Source organism: Eptatretus burgeri, chromosome 9, assembly GCF_056783735.1.
Source record: "Eptatretus burgeri isolate ZD-2024b chromosome 9, Ebu_testis_v1, whole genome shotgun sequence".
Taxonomy (NCBI): domain Eukaryota; kingdom Metazoa; phylum Chordata; class Myxini; order Myxiniformes; family Myxinidae; genus Eptatretus; species Eptatretus burgeri.
Genome location: NC_140969.1, coordinates 63,618,490 through 63,636,151, shown reverse-complemented (window position 1 = coordinate 63,636,151; position 17,662 = coordinate 63,618,490). Strand labels below are relative to the sequence as shown.

General features: G+C 47.1%; 1 protein-coding gene and 1 pseudogene across 5 annotated transcripts in view; both read right to left on the bottom strand.

The window, feature by feature from the left end:
- LOC147020212 (glutamate receptor-interacting protein 2-like) overlaps window positions 1–17,662 on the bottom strand; it is a 588,802-nt gene that overhangs the window by 240,605 nt on the left and 330,535 nt on the right. The window lies entirely within an intron of this gene.
- On the bottom strand, window positions 11,913–12,466 carry LOC147020216 (histone H2B pseudogene; annotated as a pseudogene).

Below are 17,662 nucleotides of genomic sequence, written 5' to 3'. Positions count from 1 at the left end.
CAAAACTGCGCAATCTCTGAGCAGTAATGTCCATCTGCCACATGAGAATATGAACTCTGCTTTACTGCCTCACCAACCAGGCGGCGGTTTGTGGTTTGGCGTAACTTTGAACCAAAATGTAGCCCTTCCGACACAATAAATGTTGGATGGGGAATCTGCGGGAGGTTCGTTCCAATGGGATGACCTGCGTGGCTCCGGGAAATCTTGTTCCGTTGGTGCGAGGGCAGGTGCCCCTGAGACAGCGTGGAAATGGACTTGTTGTGGAGAAGGTGCGCCGGGTCTGTATGTCTGCCAGGAAAAGCCGTGCAAAGTATGAAGAAAGAAAAGCGAAGAAGAAGAGGTGTTGTGGTCTGTGGGGAAAAGCACATGTGTGGAAATGCAGCGAGTGGAGAGGTGCAACATGTGGAAGAATGTAACGAAAGGGTGAAGCGGAATGTAAGGTGAAGTGAATGGAAGGTGTGGTGTACGAGGTTCAGCGGAACACGAGAAGCAAGAGTGTTAGCAGCAACTCCGCTTTATTGCGCGTCCTGATGTACATTCCTGCCACCCCTAGCGGGCGAGTCATGATATACGAAAACCCAATCACGTGATACAGCACACTCCTCCCCTCGTAAAATGACAAGTCAAATGATGAAAGGACAATCATAACATGACCAACTGAAACCAATCAACAATCAAAATCCTCCAAGTACCGCGGCCGCATCCTGACCCGCCTCGGACGGGCAGTGACGCCAGACGGCCCAGGCTCAGACGCCTCCCGGCTCGGTCGAGGTGACACCCTCGCCGGACTTGCGCCATCCGCAATAACAACCGCCCCTGGCCGACCAGCCTGCCCGACGTCCTCGGGCAGGACTGAATCAGGTGAAGACCCCGTGGGCGTCGGCACATCCGGCCCCGGTGATACAACGTCCGGCCACGGTGACATTACAGGTGGAGGTTCCACATCGCTCGGCCCGGGGTCGAGCGATCATGAACAGCGATCATGCATTTGGTCCACGTGCCACTTCCACACCTCCCCACTATCAGTCCGCACCATGCAATTCGCCGGCCCCAGTACCACAAAGACCACAGCCGGCACCCATTTGGAACCGTGGAAATAATCGCGCACCATTACCCACTGTCCCACATCAAAACCGCACAGCAGCGTCGGACGCGACACCACCCCACTCACCGACCCTCCAGGTCGTAGCAAATCCAGTCTGGACCGCAATGCCCGTCCATAGAGACGAATGGCAGAATCACCCGTGACAGGATGAAGCGCGTTCCTGTAATGGAGCAAAAAGACATCGACCACCGTCTGCACAGGTGCAACACCTCCCATGCGCAAAGCCCGTTTCAACATTTTAACAAACGACTCAGCCTGCCCATTCGTCTCAGGATGATACGGTGCAGACCTTAGATGTCGAATACCATTCTGACGCATAAACTCATCAAATACACCTGCGATGAACTGCGGACCGTTATCAGAGACCAGGATCTCAGGTAATCCTTTATTAGCAAAGATCGTCCGCAGTTTCTCTACTGTAATGTTTGCTGAAGTATGCTGCCATACTACAACCTCCGGCCATTTAGAGAATGCATCAATCACAATCAAAAACATTTTGCCATTAACCGGCCCCGCAAAATCTACATGGACCCTCTGCCAGGCCATGTTTGGGGCCGGCCATAGTCCCGAGGCTCGACGCGGGTTATCAGCATCTGCTTGACACGTGGCGCAATGCTTAACCAACTGCTCAATGTCTTTGTCCAACCCCGGCCACCACAACAGGCTACGAGCAAGACTCTTGGTCTTCACGACGCCAAGGTGACTGACATGCAGTTCTTCCAAACACCGCTGCCTGAACTTCGGCGGAATCACCACCCTCATTCCCCACATAACGCACTGTTGGACCAACGACAGCTCCGATGCACGCGGCGTGAAAGGCTGAAATGCCGGTGTCGAAGGTAGATCGCTCCAATTCCCCGTAGAAATCTTCTGGATGACACGGGCGAGCACTGGATCATGAGCCGATTCCACCGCGACCTGTTTGGCCGTGATCGGCACGCTTTGGACCTGGCCCAGCGTGACCACATCAACCCGGTCGGCCGACTCAGACGCAGCTGGACCCTCCGCACACGGCAAGCGTGAGAGCCCGTCACAGTTAGCATGCTTCTCGGTGCTTTGGAACTGAATATCATAATTGTAAACAGCAAGAAACAGACACCACTGCTGTATTCGCGTGGCCGCTACCACCGGTACCCCGCGTTCGGGTCTCAGAATGAATTGAAGCGGTTTGTGATCTGTCTGCAAAGTGAAATGCCGCCCCAGCAGGTATTGATGAAACCTCTGCACAACCCAGACGAGGCTGAGAGCCTCGCGCTCGATCTGGGCATATTCCCACTCTGCTGCGGACAGGGTCCGGGATGCAAAACAAACAGGCCGCTCGGAACCATCGTCCATCCTGTGGGAGAGCACTGCCCCGATGCCATATGCAGAGCTGTCGCATGCCAATAAGAGCGGACGCGCAGGCTCGAAGTGCACGAGGACCGTATCCTCTGTGAGCAGCCGCTTGATGAGGTCGAATGACGCCTGGTGTGCAGGCCCCAGGCCCAGCGCTCGTCTTTCCTGAGCACCGTGTTAACGGCGCAAGTTGTGAGCTGAGCCCGCGCACGAACCTTTGGTAATACTGGGCCATACCAATGAACGAGCGCAGCTGCGTCTTGTCGTGAGGCGGTGGCATGTGCTGAATCACCTCCACCTTCCGAAGGCCTTTCAACAGCCCCTCCGGTGTGATGATGTGCCTGAGGTATTCCAAGCGCTGCTTGAAGAACATGCACTTGTCCCTGTTCAAGCGCAGGCCGCACGCTTCTAGCTTTGTCAGCACTTGGGCAATGTTCGCAAGGTGCTCGTCCGCCGTTTTCCCCGCAATGAGCACATCGTCCAGGTAGGTCTGAGCAGGTAGGCTCATGCAAACCTGATCCATGGCTTTCTGCCACAAGGCTGGGGCCGAAGCAATCCCAAAACAGAGTCGGGTATAACGATAGAGCCCTTGACACGTGTTGATTCTCAAAAGCTCGCTACTCCCGGGATCCATCGCCAGGTGAAAATATGCATCACGCAGGTCTAGCTTCGTGAAGTATCGACTCCCCGCCAATCGTGCATATATTTCATCGATTGACGGCAGTGGATATTGCTCCACACTGAGCCCTGGGTTAACCATGGACTTGAAGTCCCCGCACAATCGGACGTCTCCATTCCATTTCAGCACCGTGACGACCGGGGTGGCCCAATCTGAGTACGACACCCATTCGATCACTCCACAGGCCTCCAGCCTATCCAGTTCACCCTTGACCTTGTCCCGCAGGGCATACGGCACCGGTCGTGGTTTACAAAAACGAGGAACCACCCCCTCCTTCAGGAAGAGCTTTGCCTCCACGCCCTTGAGTTTCCCAAGGTCGTCGCAAAACAAACCTTGATGTCTTTGAAGAATCTTCTCCAACTGATCCTCCCACCGGCACGGCACGGGTTGCACAAGGTGAACTGCGGCCCAGTCTAGCCTGATGCGGGACAGCCAGTCTCGGCCGAGGAGACACGGTCCCCTCCCCCGCACGACGTACAATGGAAGCGCGGTGACCTGGCCTTGGTACCGCACAGACACGTCTGCCATCCCGACTGGCGTTATCTTCTCGCTGGTGTATGTGAACAGCGTGAGGTTTGACCTGATAAGCTTCAGGCCATTGAGTCTACGCGCGGTCTGTTCGCCTATGATCGACACAGCCGCTCCCGTATCAACCTGAAACGTGATCGGCGTTTTGTTCAGTTCAATTTCCACCATCATCGGGCGCGCCGCGGCCGGGCCAATTGAAAACAGGCTCAACAACGGCTGCCGGTTCCGCCCCGGGTCACAGAAGTCGCCTCGCACATCGCCATCCATGACCTTAACGGTGGCCGGCGCCCCAAGGCACACACGCTTCAGATGACCCACCTTGTGACAACTTAAACACACGGTGCCTTTGTACGGGCACGCACGGCGCAGGTGTCGACCTCCGCATCCCAAACACGTCCGTGGGGTCACCTCGTCGCTCGTGCGGCCGCGCGGCGACGTCCGACCCGCCCCGAAGGTCGTGCATGCGTCCCGGGGTGCTCGCGACCCCGCGTGGCCGGTGATGGCCCGAACATCTCCGCCAGTCTGCTTGACAGCTGCAGCAGTGCCGACCGCCGAGTCGAATGTAATGGCTTCACCCTTCAGCCGTAGAACAGCCGAAACCATCTTTGCATCTTGTAAACCAGCAATAAAACAATCTCTGAGCCGAGCTGGACGCTCCTCCGCCGTGAACTTGCATGCCATGGAAGCATGCTTCACTCGCGCCACGAAATCAGCGACGCGCTCCTCTGCACCTTTCGAGAGGTGATCAAACTGGTATCGAGCTTGCTGTAATGACTTCTCCGGCGCCATGTGTGCTTTCATCTTCTGCACAATGTCCCGAAACGACAGCCCGTCATCACGGGGCTTGTCCGGCACCACCAAATCACTCAGTAGTCGATAATGCTCCGTCGATAGCGAGGCGAGTAAGATCGACTTCTGTTTGCTCTCGTCGACCACATCATTCGCGTGGAAATAGCATTCCAATTGTTCTGAAAACAATTCGAAGTCGTCTCCGACGAAAACGGGCACATGTCCGTTTCGATCAACCATCCTCATCAGCCAACTGTGGTGTACGAGGTGCATAGACCTCATATGAAATGTGAGCATAGACCTTTAGGTCACGCCTGGGAGGAGCAACGGGGAGGGGATCTTCGAGAAGCTTCGAAACAGGTCTAACTTGAGAGGTTCTGCTGCTCTGCTCAAGCCCTGCACTTGCATTCGTTGTTATGAGGCACACAATGAGTCTGAAAATGAGTGAGAGTGTGTATGTTGCGAGATGTAGAGGATAAAGAAGGTAGAGAGGGTGAAAAGAACAGAAACTTACATTAACCCGCACTCGCCAAGCATATTTCTCCCATGTATGCAATCCACCTTAATTGATAAACTGAGCACGAAGATATAATCAAATGGAATACCAAGTACTGCATTGGAGTAATCAGAAGGAGTCTCAATAAGCAAAGAGCAAAGAAGTGGTCATCAGGAGGAACGTAGATAGGATTCGTGTTTCAGCTGCTCCTCCACAACCCTCAAATCCATCCAGGTGCAGCCAAGTGAGCCTCACAAAAAAGTTTCTGCAATAATTCACTTCCAGACAGATAGATGATGAAAAATAAATAAAGAAAAAGCAAGAATTACAATGAATAAAGAGAAATGTGAAAAAGTAGAAAGAAGTGTGAACGGAACAAGTAACAAAGATGGCGGGAAGAACCTGGCGAGATACATTTCAGCAGTTACTCCCCAGGCTCAAACATAACAACAGGTACGAATATACTTATATTATAATAACTAACTAATCCAATATGTATGTGCTCTTACTCGCCCGAGAGGTGCACATTGTCGTCTTCGGCACCACAACCGTCACAAAACGTCCTGCTATACATTACGTCATTGTATGTCACCCTTTCCAGGAATGCATCTACGACGTATTGCGAAGATTTATTGTGTGTGTATGTATGTATATATGTGGAGAACATTTTGGGAAGGCATTTCTGATTTATTCATTGTATGCATGTTATTGATTTCTCATCAACCAGCCCAAATGCATTCACAAGATTACTGGAAAGAAACTTTTATTTGAACTTATTTTGGGGAAAGGCCAACACAGCCTTTTGCATTTTAATTAGTGCAGTTTTTTTTCTAATTACGAATACTAAATGTAGAACATTAATGGAAAACCTTTCTTAGCTTGCAACTCAATTTATAGGTGACCTCCTGTAACTTATTCAAGAATACTTCCTCAGGCATTGGCTGTGTGATAACATCACTCTTGTTATCAATTTTAAATTAAATTCATTCACCAACTGAAAAGTTTAAATCCTTCTTGAAAGTTTAGAGCTGTTTCCATCTTGTTCACCCCTTGTCCCCTTGTGTCCTCTCCTTGCCCTCATTTTTTTCAACATCCCTCATTTCTCCAAGTCTCCCTCTATTTTGTCTCATCCTTGCTGTGCTGAATCATCCCCCCTCTCATTCTGTACTATTCCTCTTGTTCTGTTCCATCTTGATCCATTCTATGCTCTAGCTCCTCCACGAGCCGTGACATTTTAATATATATATATATATATATATATATATATATATATATATATATATATATATATATATATATATATATATATATATGAGGTACATGTGCTATGCACGGGAGGGGACTGGACAGCCGGTTCGTTAAGGACTTGGGCAAAAGCCTTACTGCAGCTGACCCCAACAAAAGTAAGGTGGGTAATATTTCTATGACTAGCAGAGCCGACCTGTCGCTTCGCTGACGGACCAATTAGTCATTCTGTTTGCCAAATTTACCTGTGCATAGAGTGCTTTAACCCTTCTTGCACACATCCCTCTCTCCATCCTCATCTCCCGCTCACCCCCCCCTTTGTCCCCCTTTCCCCCTCGTCCTGATGTCCCTTCCCACTAGAAATATCTCACACATGATGACAGGCTTTGACAGGCCCTCCGTTGAGGGAGGGGAGGGGTGGGGAGGAGGGAAGGAGGCCAAATTTACCAGTGCGAAGAGATTGCTTTAACTTCAACGTTGCCCCGGTAAAGAAGGAGGTTATAATACCCTCTGCTACAACAAGGTGCCACTACACAGTACAAATTTACGTAGAGAATTTACACCAGCCCCTGCCCCATACTCTCGTGTGAGGCAGCGGCCACATAGCCTATGTTACCCCCCCCACACAGAGTTGTATTTGTACCTTGAGTTTGCAGTTTGTAACTTGAAAGATGTGGCCATGCATAAGGAACAAAGGAGAAAGAAAGAGAGAAAGAGAGAGAAAGAGAGAAAGAGAGAAAGAGAGAAAGAGAGAAAGAGAGAAAGAGAGAAAGAGAGAAAGAGAGAAAGAGAGAAAGAGAGAAAGAGAGAAAGAGAGAAAGAGAGAAAGAGAGAAAGAGAGAAAGAGAGAAAGAGAGAAAGAGAGAAAGAGAGAAAGAGAGAGAGAGAGAGAGAGAGAGAGAGAAAGAGAGAGAAGAGAGAGAGAGAGAGAGAGAGAGAGAGAGAGAGAGAGAGAGAGAGAGAGAGAGAGAGAGAGAGAGAGAGAGAGAGAGAGAGAGAGAGAGAGAGAGAGAGAGAGAGAGAGAGAGAGAGAGAGAGAGAGAGAGAGAGAGATATATATATATATATATATATATATATATATATATATATATATATATATATATATATATATATATATATATATATATATATAGGTCAAAGTGATCCAAAGGTGGCTTGGGATCCAAAAAGGTCCTGAGTTCAAGCCCCGTTGGGCCACTGAATTAATACACCAGGGGGTTGACTCAGCCTGTCATCCTTCCGAGGTCGGCAAAGTGAGTACCAGTGTACCGGGCCGGTGTATATCCTGGTTAAAATAGGTGTACCATATCCCTGTGTCGTAAGAGGCGACCAGGGTTGCGTCAGGAAGGGCATCCGGCGTAAAACATGTGCCAAATCACTATGCGGATCATACGGATGATCCGCTGTGGCGACCCCGAACGGGAGCAGCCGAAAGAAGAAAAGAAAGTGGTCCAAAGCTCTAAATGGTCAAGGGTCTAAGCTATCTAATCTTTCTGAAGGGTGTTCAGGTCTAAGGGGTCTAAAGGGACTTAAGCAGTGGAAAGGTCTAAAGGTTCTCGGGGTCAAAAGGGTGAAGGGATCTAAAGGTGTATGAAGTGTTAAAAGGGTCGTAAAGGTAAAATGGGTCTTAAGGGTCTTAAAGGTAAAAAGGGTCTTGTGGGTCCTCGGAGCCTTTGGGATCTTTTAGTTCTTCAGGGTCTTTTGGGTCCTTGGGGTCTTTTGGGTATTTTGGGTTATCGGCGTTTTTGGGATCTTTTGGGGTCTTTAGGACCTTATCGTGGGGATGGCTTAGCTGATCAATTGTGCACTTTCCCTTAAAAGCATGAAACTTGGCACATTGTCAGAGTAATATAATACAAATATTTTTAGTCCAGGGGCCACCGGAAATTGCACCCATATGGTGGCCATCTTGGATTTCAAAATGGCCACCAGTGTGGACCTGTTTTGTTAAATATCTCCTTAACTCGTACAGATATCGAAACAGTTGAACCACCTATACCTACATTTTACGGCTCTAGGAAGCCAATGGTGACATAAAATGTTTGAAAATTGTGGCTGCCATCTTGAAATCCAAGATGGCCACCATTGACAAACTATTTTGCTCAATATCTCATTAAGTAGTAAAGATATCAATACAGTTTTAACACCTATACCACATTTTAGGGGTCTAGGAATCCAATGATGACATAAAATATTTGTAAATTGTGGCTGCCATCTTGAAATCCAAGATGGCCACCATTGACAAGCTATTTTGCTCAATATCTCATTAAGTATTAAAGATATCAACGCAGTTTTAACGCTTATACCTAGGTTTTAGGGGTCGAGGAATCCAATGGTGAGATTGAATATGTGACAGCTATCTTATAATCCAAGAAAGCCACCATCAAAAGGCCAACATAAACTATCATCAGTTAGCACAATATGTGAAGGAATGAACCATCAAGAAAACATCACAAGCAGTTGGCAAAAAACCACAGTTACCGTCACTTGACTTTTCTAGTCTCTTGCATTCCGCATCACAAGAACAAAGTGACGTGCATGGAAGTGCAGACTTCTTACACCTGCAGCGATCAGTGCATACTTTTGTGCATCCACACCGGATAAGTTCATTGCAGATCTTTGCGGCTTCCGGTAGTGTTGTCCAAATTGGTTTAAACTGACCGTCAGATGTTTTTTCCCAACCCCACTCACTTGGACATGGGAGCTCAGCCTATGCATGTAATGCCTGGCCCCAGCATAATGCTCCTTGGTACACTGCATGCCTAACATGCTGCAACAGAGCATGGTGTGTAGGCGGAATTGATTCCAGAGTTCTGCCTTTCTTTGCAAAGTTTCTTTCGTGCTGTATTAATGTCACTACAGGTACTTGTGCGATCATACATCAAAATGACGAATCTTGCAATAATGCTCATACAGGACTCAGTTATATCTGTTTGTTCATGGTTGACTTCAGATAGTGCATCTGTGAGCTCTGGGAACGACTCCCATACAGCCCATGCAGTTCGCTTACCACGCCCAGCAAACGTTGACACAGCGTCACATCCTGTCAGTGCATGAAACATGGGGAGGGCCTTAGACTTCTCAGGGCCGAGAGCAGTGGCTTTGCATGTGCAGGGAGGAATCGCAAGCTCTTCCCTGTTCCAAAGGCTAACCATATCTTCACAGAACGTCTCTGAGTTGCCATAACTGCAAGTACGACAACATCTGTATTAACGGTTCGGATTAGGATCCTGTCATTCCCTCTCTGTGCCGCATCAGCTGCATGGAGAAACATGCGGCCATCTGCCTCTTCTTGGCTGCATGGAGCAAGTGATTCGAGATTCATGCATGGTGGAGCAGTAAGAACCTCTGTTTCCAGTGTGACTACTAACTCTTTGCTCTGGTCTTCAACTGACTTGCTTATTTCATTGGACAGGAAACTGAAAAGTTCTGTCTTGTTTTGGTCGACACGATGATGCTTTTCTCGGGTCATGCTCTTCAGATTTTCAGGCAGGTAATGGTCCCACACGAGGTCATAGATCAGCTAGCTTAAATACAGGAGCAAAGGTGGCATCCTCCAAACGGGTTTCCTCAATATATGTCACAAGTTCTGCAAATGCTATGCTGCAGAGCATGCTATCGAGATTCTCTGTGCTTGCTTGCTCCGTTTGGACCATGGATGCATGATAATAGAGAGAGGCTAAGCACTTTGCATGGTATTTTGCTTTAAGAGCAACCATATCTCCGCCACTGAGACGTCTCAGCAAGTCATCGTCTTCTAAAAGTGCAGCACACTCTCGAACACGTTTGTCTGTTTTGAAAGTAGAAACCTCATGAAGTTTCTCTTTTCCAGATGACTGCCCACAGAAAAAGCAGAGATCTTGAGAAATTGATGATGCAGAACTTGACCAAGTGCGCTTAGAAACACCAGATGTACCTTCACCTGCATCATCAGCCGGTATATCTTTAGAACGCTTCCTTGCACGTTCCAGTTTTGTATTGTTGTACGTAAGCCTGCATGACCTATGCCAATGTGCATTATGAGCAATGAAAGCTGCTTCGACACCATGGCTTTCGTCCAATGTGTCAATGTTTATCGTGCTGGGCAGCAGACCGAGGTTATTAAACTCGAGGAGATTATCAGCCAATGTTTTGTACCCTGCGAGTATTGCTTCACCTTGTTCACCTTTTCGTTGACTGGGAAACTGAACCTTTTCAGTGGTGTTCTGTTGACAAAGAATCCAGAGTTCCCACTGAGTAACTCGACCCATTTCAGCATCTGGCTTAGATGGATCCACAAGTTTGATGCGCTTTGCCATCTCCAGTTGCAGATGAACGGGCCTATGTAGGGTTGATCACTTGTGCAGTCACCATAACAATGGATGATGTCCCTGAAATGAGTAGATGCATAACTACTACCAGTTTCATCGTTTGATCAATATTTTAAAGCATCAAAAATTTCTTTGCCTCTGAAATGTGAGCATAGACCTTTAGAGCAAAATAGCTGTAGATGGCAGGATTTGAAGATGGCAGCCACAATTTTCAAACATTTAATGTCACCATTGCATTCCTAGAGCCCTAAAATGTAGTTATAGGCGTTTCAACTGTCTCAATATCTGTACTAGTTGAGGAGATATTTACCAAAAGAGGTCCACAGTGGTGGCCATTTTGAAATCCTAGATGGCCGCCATACGGGGTGCAATTTCCGGTGGCCCCTGGACTAAAAATCATTGTATGGTGTTACTCTAACCATGTGCCAAGTTTCATGCTTTTAAGGGAAAGTGCACAATCGACCTGTTTTTTCGAGCTAAGCCACCTCACTATTAAGGGTTTTGGGGGTATTAAAGGGTCTTCAACAGTCGAAGGAATCTCAGCAGTCTGACATGTACACATTTACATCAATAATTTATGACTCCCCCCCTCCCCACCCCCGCGTCAGAACGCGGCCACATGTAGCCTATGTTACCACACACACACACACACACACACACACACACACACACACACACACACACACACACACACACACACACACACACACACACACACACACACACACACACACACACACACACACATCTGGATTTGTACCCCAAGTTTGGGGTTTGAAACTTCAAAGATGTGGACTTGCAAAGAACAGAGCGAGAGAGCGAGAGAGCGAGAGAGAGAGATAGAGAGATAGAAGACAGATTTGCCTTTTATAGGTACAGAAGATGTCACAATGACGAAACTGCAAATGCCAAATCTGCGAATCCCATGGGTGGTCTATTGGGTGGAGACATATAGTCACATTGCTTCATGACTTCATTGGGGGATTGACTGTGTTATGGGTCTTCGTGAGACAGGTTAGTTTTACCCAACTGATGCTTTGTCCCCAACGGATGCTTTGGACAGCAACCCCACTCAGTAAGAGAGGAATAGTGTGTTCAGACGATTTGTTGATTGTGTGTCTGGTTGACCAGCCAGCAGCGTGAAGCTACCCTCTGAGGGATTATGCCTGAATGCCTCCAAGAAAGAATCCCTCCTTGAGCCTTGGGCATGGCGATACTGTTGCACTTGGGGCTTCAGCCGGCGCAGCCTTGAATGATTAATGTTGAACGGAAAATGCGAAAAAAAGCAGGTGCGCTTTGCGTAGCCTGCAATTGTGACAACCTTGTTGTGCTTTTGCAACATACAAGTCACTGCACACAAGTCAAGACTCAAGAGACAAGTGAAGTGGCCCCAAACTTTGCATGCACAAGAGCAAACTCACGAGCCACAGGAAATTAAAGAAATCAGGCAATCGGTCAATGTTCAACTAAAACGGCAGGTTTTTCATCAAGAGGAATGCGACAGGGGAAGTCTTCGCATCAGTAAAGTACAAGACCTATTCATTACATGCTGGATGCCATTTGTTACTCCTCGACTTGGTCACAACTTTGGTGCCTTCAGAAACGGCATGCTTGGCCAACTCTCCAAGCAGCAGCAATCAGACTGCAGTTTGAATCTCACGGGTTGTTATAGTCACATGGTGGTTGCAGTGGGCCAAACGTGCTGCCTCCACGGAGATCCTCTCAAAGATGTCATTCACAAATGAGTTCCTGATGCTCATCGCCTTGCTGGAGATGCCAGTGTCAGGATGAACCTGTTTTAGCATCTTGTAGATGCAAGCAGAATGACTTTCCTTCCTTTTTGAGTGCCATTTAACACCTGTCTTACTGTCACCTACAAGGGTCGTTTTATTCTCTCCTGCTTTCCACCACCCATTCTGGTAAATGTCACAAGAGAAGCTTTCCTCACATAATTTCCTCATTCTGATTAATTCCAAACAGCATCATTCCAATCACAAGAAATTAATACTGTACCATTAACATAAGAAAATACAAACACTCAGGAGGGAAACGAATATATACGCTGTTCTCATGCGACACCCAATACAGATGAATATGCCTGCGAGAAACGGCGGATACAAAACACTTCGTAAGAATCGAAAATTAAAATCATAATTGCATTGAGAAATTTATGAAAACTCCCATTCACCCGAGCATGGATAAAAGCGGGGTCGCTTGGGAGGAAACTCAAAATTGCAATTATATTGAGATATTATCAAACCGGCGAATGTTTCTGCTGAACCCGTGATTGTGTTGATTTCTGGATCGGAGGAGTTTTGTACGAATTGAAAGTCAAAATCATAATTGTATTTAAGTATTTATGAAACCTCAACCCCACATTAAAAGATCCGCTGGGACCCCAAAACGTTCCACAGAGGATTTGATGGGAGTATCCCCAAAACTAAGGTAATAGTTTGGGGAAGGACGGACAGATGGACACTCCTGCTTTATCGCATGTGTGTGTACGTATGTATGTATGTATGTGTGTATGTATGTGTGTATGTATGTGTATATGTATATATATATATATATATATATATATATATATATATATATATATATATAAATATATATGTATATATTGTTACGGTTCTCGGAACCGTATGCATACAACATACAGTTGTGCAGTCCTACATGGAGCATGAGCAGTCCTCCATGGGGCCTGGTAACACGATTTAGTGGGAATTTAGGATATAATTTAGAATGGATTGGAGACATGGACAGACATGGAACATGTAGTGGGGACGTAGCTTAGCGTAGAATTAGGTGGAACGTGCATTAGAATAGGGGATGACGGGGAGCACGAGTTAGTTAGGAGAACATAGCTGGTAGAGAATCAGTGTGATGTGAAAAATAAAAATAAAACCAAGAAATAAATACGGTCAGTGAATGTGGGTCAGCGGGCCCGAGTGTGAATGGAGTGAATGTGGAATGCATGGTGCAAATTAATGATTGGGGGGGAGGAGTGAATCCCACCCAAGGGAACCCAGAGTTAGTGTAATAACAGTGAGTGGGTTAGTTAAATTAACGAAAAGGATGTCGTTTGGTTGTTGGTGTTGAACGAAGGCACGAACCTTTTTGTAGGGTGCAGGAGAGTATTGACCGGCTGGGAGCATGGCTGGTGAAATATGCGTACTGAGTAGAGGACACCCCGGGCACCGAAGTAGTCAGCCAGAGTAGGCCATGGGTCCAAGCGACCGAGTTAGTGTTATGGGCACGGGAACCCACGGGAAAGGGATCCGGAGCGCCAAAATGCCACTTGGGCATCGACGGGGAAATGCCAGGAAGGGCATTCCCCATGTTCATACAGAGTAGATAGGCTCGGAGACAGCCTCAGCGACCCGGGGGGGGGGGGTGCCGAAGTTTGAGTTTGGCAGGTGGGGAGACCTGCCAGTGGAGCCACGTTGCCCAGCCACGAAATTGTGCAAAAGCACGGGAGAAAATTTGCGGGCCAGGCCCAAACTAATAACGAACACCAACACGGGCGACGGGAATTGTGGTGGCTAGAACCGATAGTTTAAAGAAACAGGCGTGTTGAAAAGCCCCGGGGATAGATTATAATTTAATAAATGCTAGGATAGATAGGAAACGTGTACCCCTTGTTGCCTTTTAGGATAGATAGATGTTGCCTTTAGGATAGATGTTGATAGATATTGGATAGGATAGATAGATAGGATATCCTTTCGGATAAGAAAGATAGATGTTGCCTTGAGAAATGTTGCCTTTAGGATAGATAGAAAACATGTACCCCTTTGCACCATCCATCCCTTCACTGTTCGTAGGCAGCTGGACTCTCTTTGGCAGTTTCTGAGGCCTGTGGGAGTTGTTCTGAGGCTGCATTGGGCCTCAGACAGATTCACTTGTCTCTTCCTTAATCCTCTCAAAAGGGATCTTAGGGATTGGGAACAGACAGTCAGGACAGGTTAGCCGAACAAAGACAATAAGGGGGTTAGGGACACACGTAATAAAAAAAAATATAAAAAGTCGATTTTTTTTTTTGTTGCAAGCTCATGGGAGTGGGTATGGACAAGGACAAGCATAGACAATAGGTTGGGGGGAGACTGTAGGGTAGGACCGAGCCCCTCTTTGGACTGGCCAATGCCACCACACTCCCTCCACAACCTCACGAGACCACACCGAGGCCGGCCAGCTTCATGTGCCGACCTGTTGTACTGTTGCACCTCACCTGGTCTGCATTTGCCATGTCCTTTTCTGCCTTTGCCTTGACTCCATTTGCCATAGCTGCCCATGCCTTTATTTGCATTACCATATCACTCAGCCTTACCATGTGCGCCAGGACCATCTTTATGAAAGTGTTTGCAAGGACTGCCCTGCAGGCAGCCGCGTTTACGGGGACTGCATTTGCGCAGCCCGGACATTCATCTCCTTGTTGTATAAAGGCCAGTTCAAATGGACTGTGAGATGGCGTGTGGCCTGCCGTGTTCGGGTGAGTTGCCTCCAGCAGCCAGAAACAGGAAAAGTGATAAAAACCAACAAACAAAGGACCATTGAGGGCCCTGAAGACACCTGATCATCGGTTGCCTGCTGTTGCACTCATCCCCGAATGTTGCTTTTATTGTTCTCTCCTTAAGTCACAGGTCCTGGGCCATGGGTAATGTAAATATTAGAAATGTGTATAGTTCTAACCCACCTGTTTGTTTGTTTAGTTCCAACAATGTAGTTAAGTTGTCCGAATGAGTCTGTTAGTTTAGTTATGCAATGCACGAGGTTATTTCTTTTTGGGACATTTATTCAAAATGTCACACTCAGGGATCCATAGGTAAAATGTACTAGGGGAACCTACACCTGCATGCCACACGAATGTTGACGACTCGGGTCGAATCTAGCAAAAGGGAGGTGGGTAGCGTTATGGTTCTCGGAATCGTATGCATACAACATACAGTTGTCTTGAGTCAGTTATTCCATTAATATACGTGTAGTTAGGTCCCTCATTTTTGTCTAGTGGGAAGACAAGGGAGTGTGTTGCGATGAGCTATTAGTTAGGTTATTAAATCATTTTTCCTCTTTTATTTTATTCCCTCCTTTTACGATCTACGGTGCCTTCATCTCGCTTGCTACCCTCATTTTACTGGCCACAGCGTACTACTGTCTACCCAGCGACTCGTTTTCAGAGGCAAAATCCAAACGTTCGGCTGGACAAACACTAAAGCTGCACCACCATCCACCTGCCAAAGGCCAGGCATGCTCGACGTGGGTGGACCATACCGGAGTCTGGCTGAAACCAAGCCCAGAAAGGTGGACCGCGTGAAGGGCCGGTCGAATTGGCATGCTCGCTCGGACAATGACATCAGGTTTCGGCAAGGCTACTCCCTGGCCTCCGGGTTCTAAAAAGCGCGGACCTCCGTGTAGATGGTTGGTTGGGAAGAGAATTGCAAGTGGGTTGGGAAGAGAATTGCAAGTTGGTTGGAAGGAGAATTGAGAGAGGTTTTTGAGTATTTCAGAAGGAGTAAGGAGAATTGAAGGAGAGAAGGAGTCATTAAGAGTGAGTGTTCCTGCCCCTTGTCTCCGCTGACACGACGTCGAAACGCCCCTTGCTTCTCGACCAAGCCTCCTGTCTAGCCCCACTTTCTGTTCCTTATCTCCGACCCCATGACCTCGACGAACGGCCTCTTGCCTGGTCCTGCCTGCTGCTCATCTCTCGCCCCCCTTTAGACTCCACTCTTCTCCACTCATGCACCTCCCGCAGACACGATCTCCACACGTGCAGTGGCCGAACAACTCGACCATTGTCAGGTGCCACACCACGGAGCATCCCTCCTTCGAAACGCTCAGGTACCGAGAAACTGTAACCGCAAACCCCCCCCCCCCACCCCTCTCTGGCTGCAAAAGTCCCGTTCACAATTGGGTTTACTTTCTCTGAGTGTGGGTCTGAGAGTGTTGGCGCCTGTCCGTTAAGTAAGCCTGTATAAGATCTTTTATTGTTGTGATTGTTGCTTTATTAATCTTGCGTCAAGTCTGCACCGTGTCTGCTTTGTAAGTTGCTTGTAAAATTTCCGCACCCCATACATCTCTCATCTTTCCCTGCATAACACCTCCAATAAACCTTTGTTGTGCCACATGCTTTTCCTCGCTTACTTGTGAAGAAATAATTCTCATGAGGAATGTTCCCAGCTCGCCTTTGTCTTTTATCCCATTGGTCCAGCATGGTTCGAATCTAAGTTTAGCCGGGTCTTTATTCCCAACAATCTGTTCCTTCGAGCCGGTACGTCCTTGGCAGTGCCGCTCGGCTCCATCCGATCCGGAAAGGAGATCCGATCCGGTAGAGTGAGCCGTTTCGGACAAGGCGTACCGAGGGCATGGTTCCCTGATGGTTAAACCACATGATTCATTAGGTAACCCGATTCACCCACAGGCGGGAGGACCCAAGGCCATGGGGTTGAGTTATTGGCGTCCATGGTCAGTTAAGATCTCGCCGCGTCACAGAATTATCCGTGAGCGACGGCCTACAATTCCGGGGAGTCTGGTGAGAATTGACGTAGCTTCCCCCACCTAGTGGTCTTCTTCCCCGACCCTGCCGGCCCGCGACAATATATATATATATATATATATATATATATATATATATATATATATATATATATATATATATATATATATATACATATGTATATACACTGTATATGTATATATATACTGTATATGTATATATACAGTGTATATATATGTTTATGTACATATATATATATATATATATATGTATATATACATGTATATATACGTGTATATATATATATATATATATATATATATGTATATATATATATATATATATATATATATATATATATATATATATATATATATATATATGTATACTTACAGTGGGGAGAACAAGTATTTGATACATTGCCGATTTTGCAGGTTTTCCCACTTACAAAGCACATAGAGGTCTGTAATTTTTATCATCGGTACACTTCAACTGTGAAAGACGGAATCTAAAACAAAAATCCTGAAAATCACATTGTATGATTTTTAAATAATTAATTTGCATTTTATTGCATGAAATAAGTATTTGATCACCTACCAACCAGTAAGAATTCCGGCTCTCACAGACCTGTTAGTTTTGTCTTTAAGAAGCCCTCCCATTCTCCACTCTTACCTGTATTAACTGC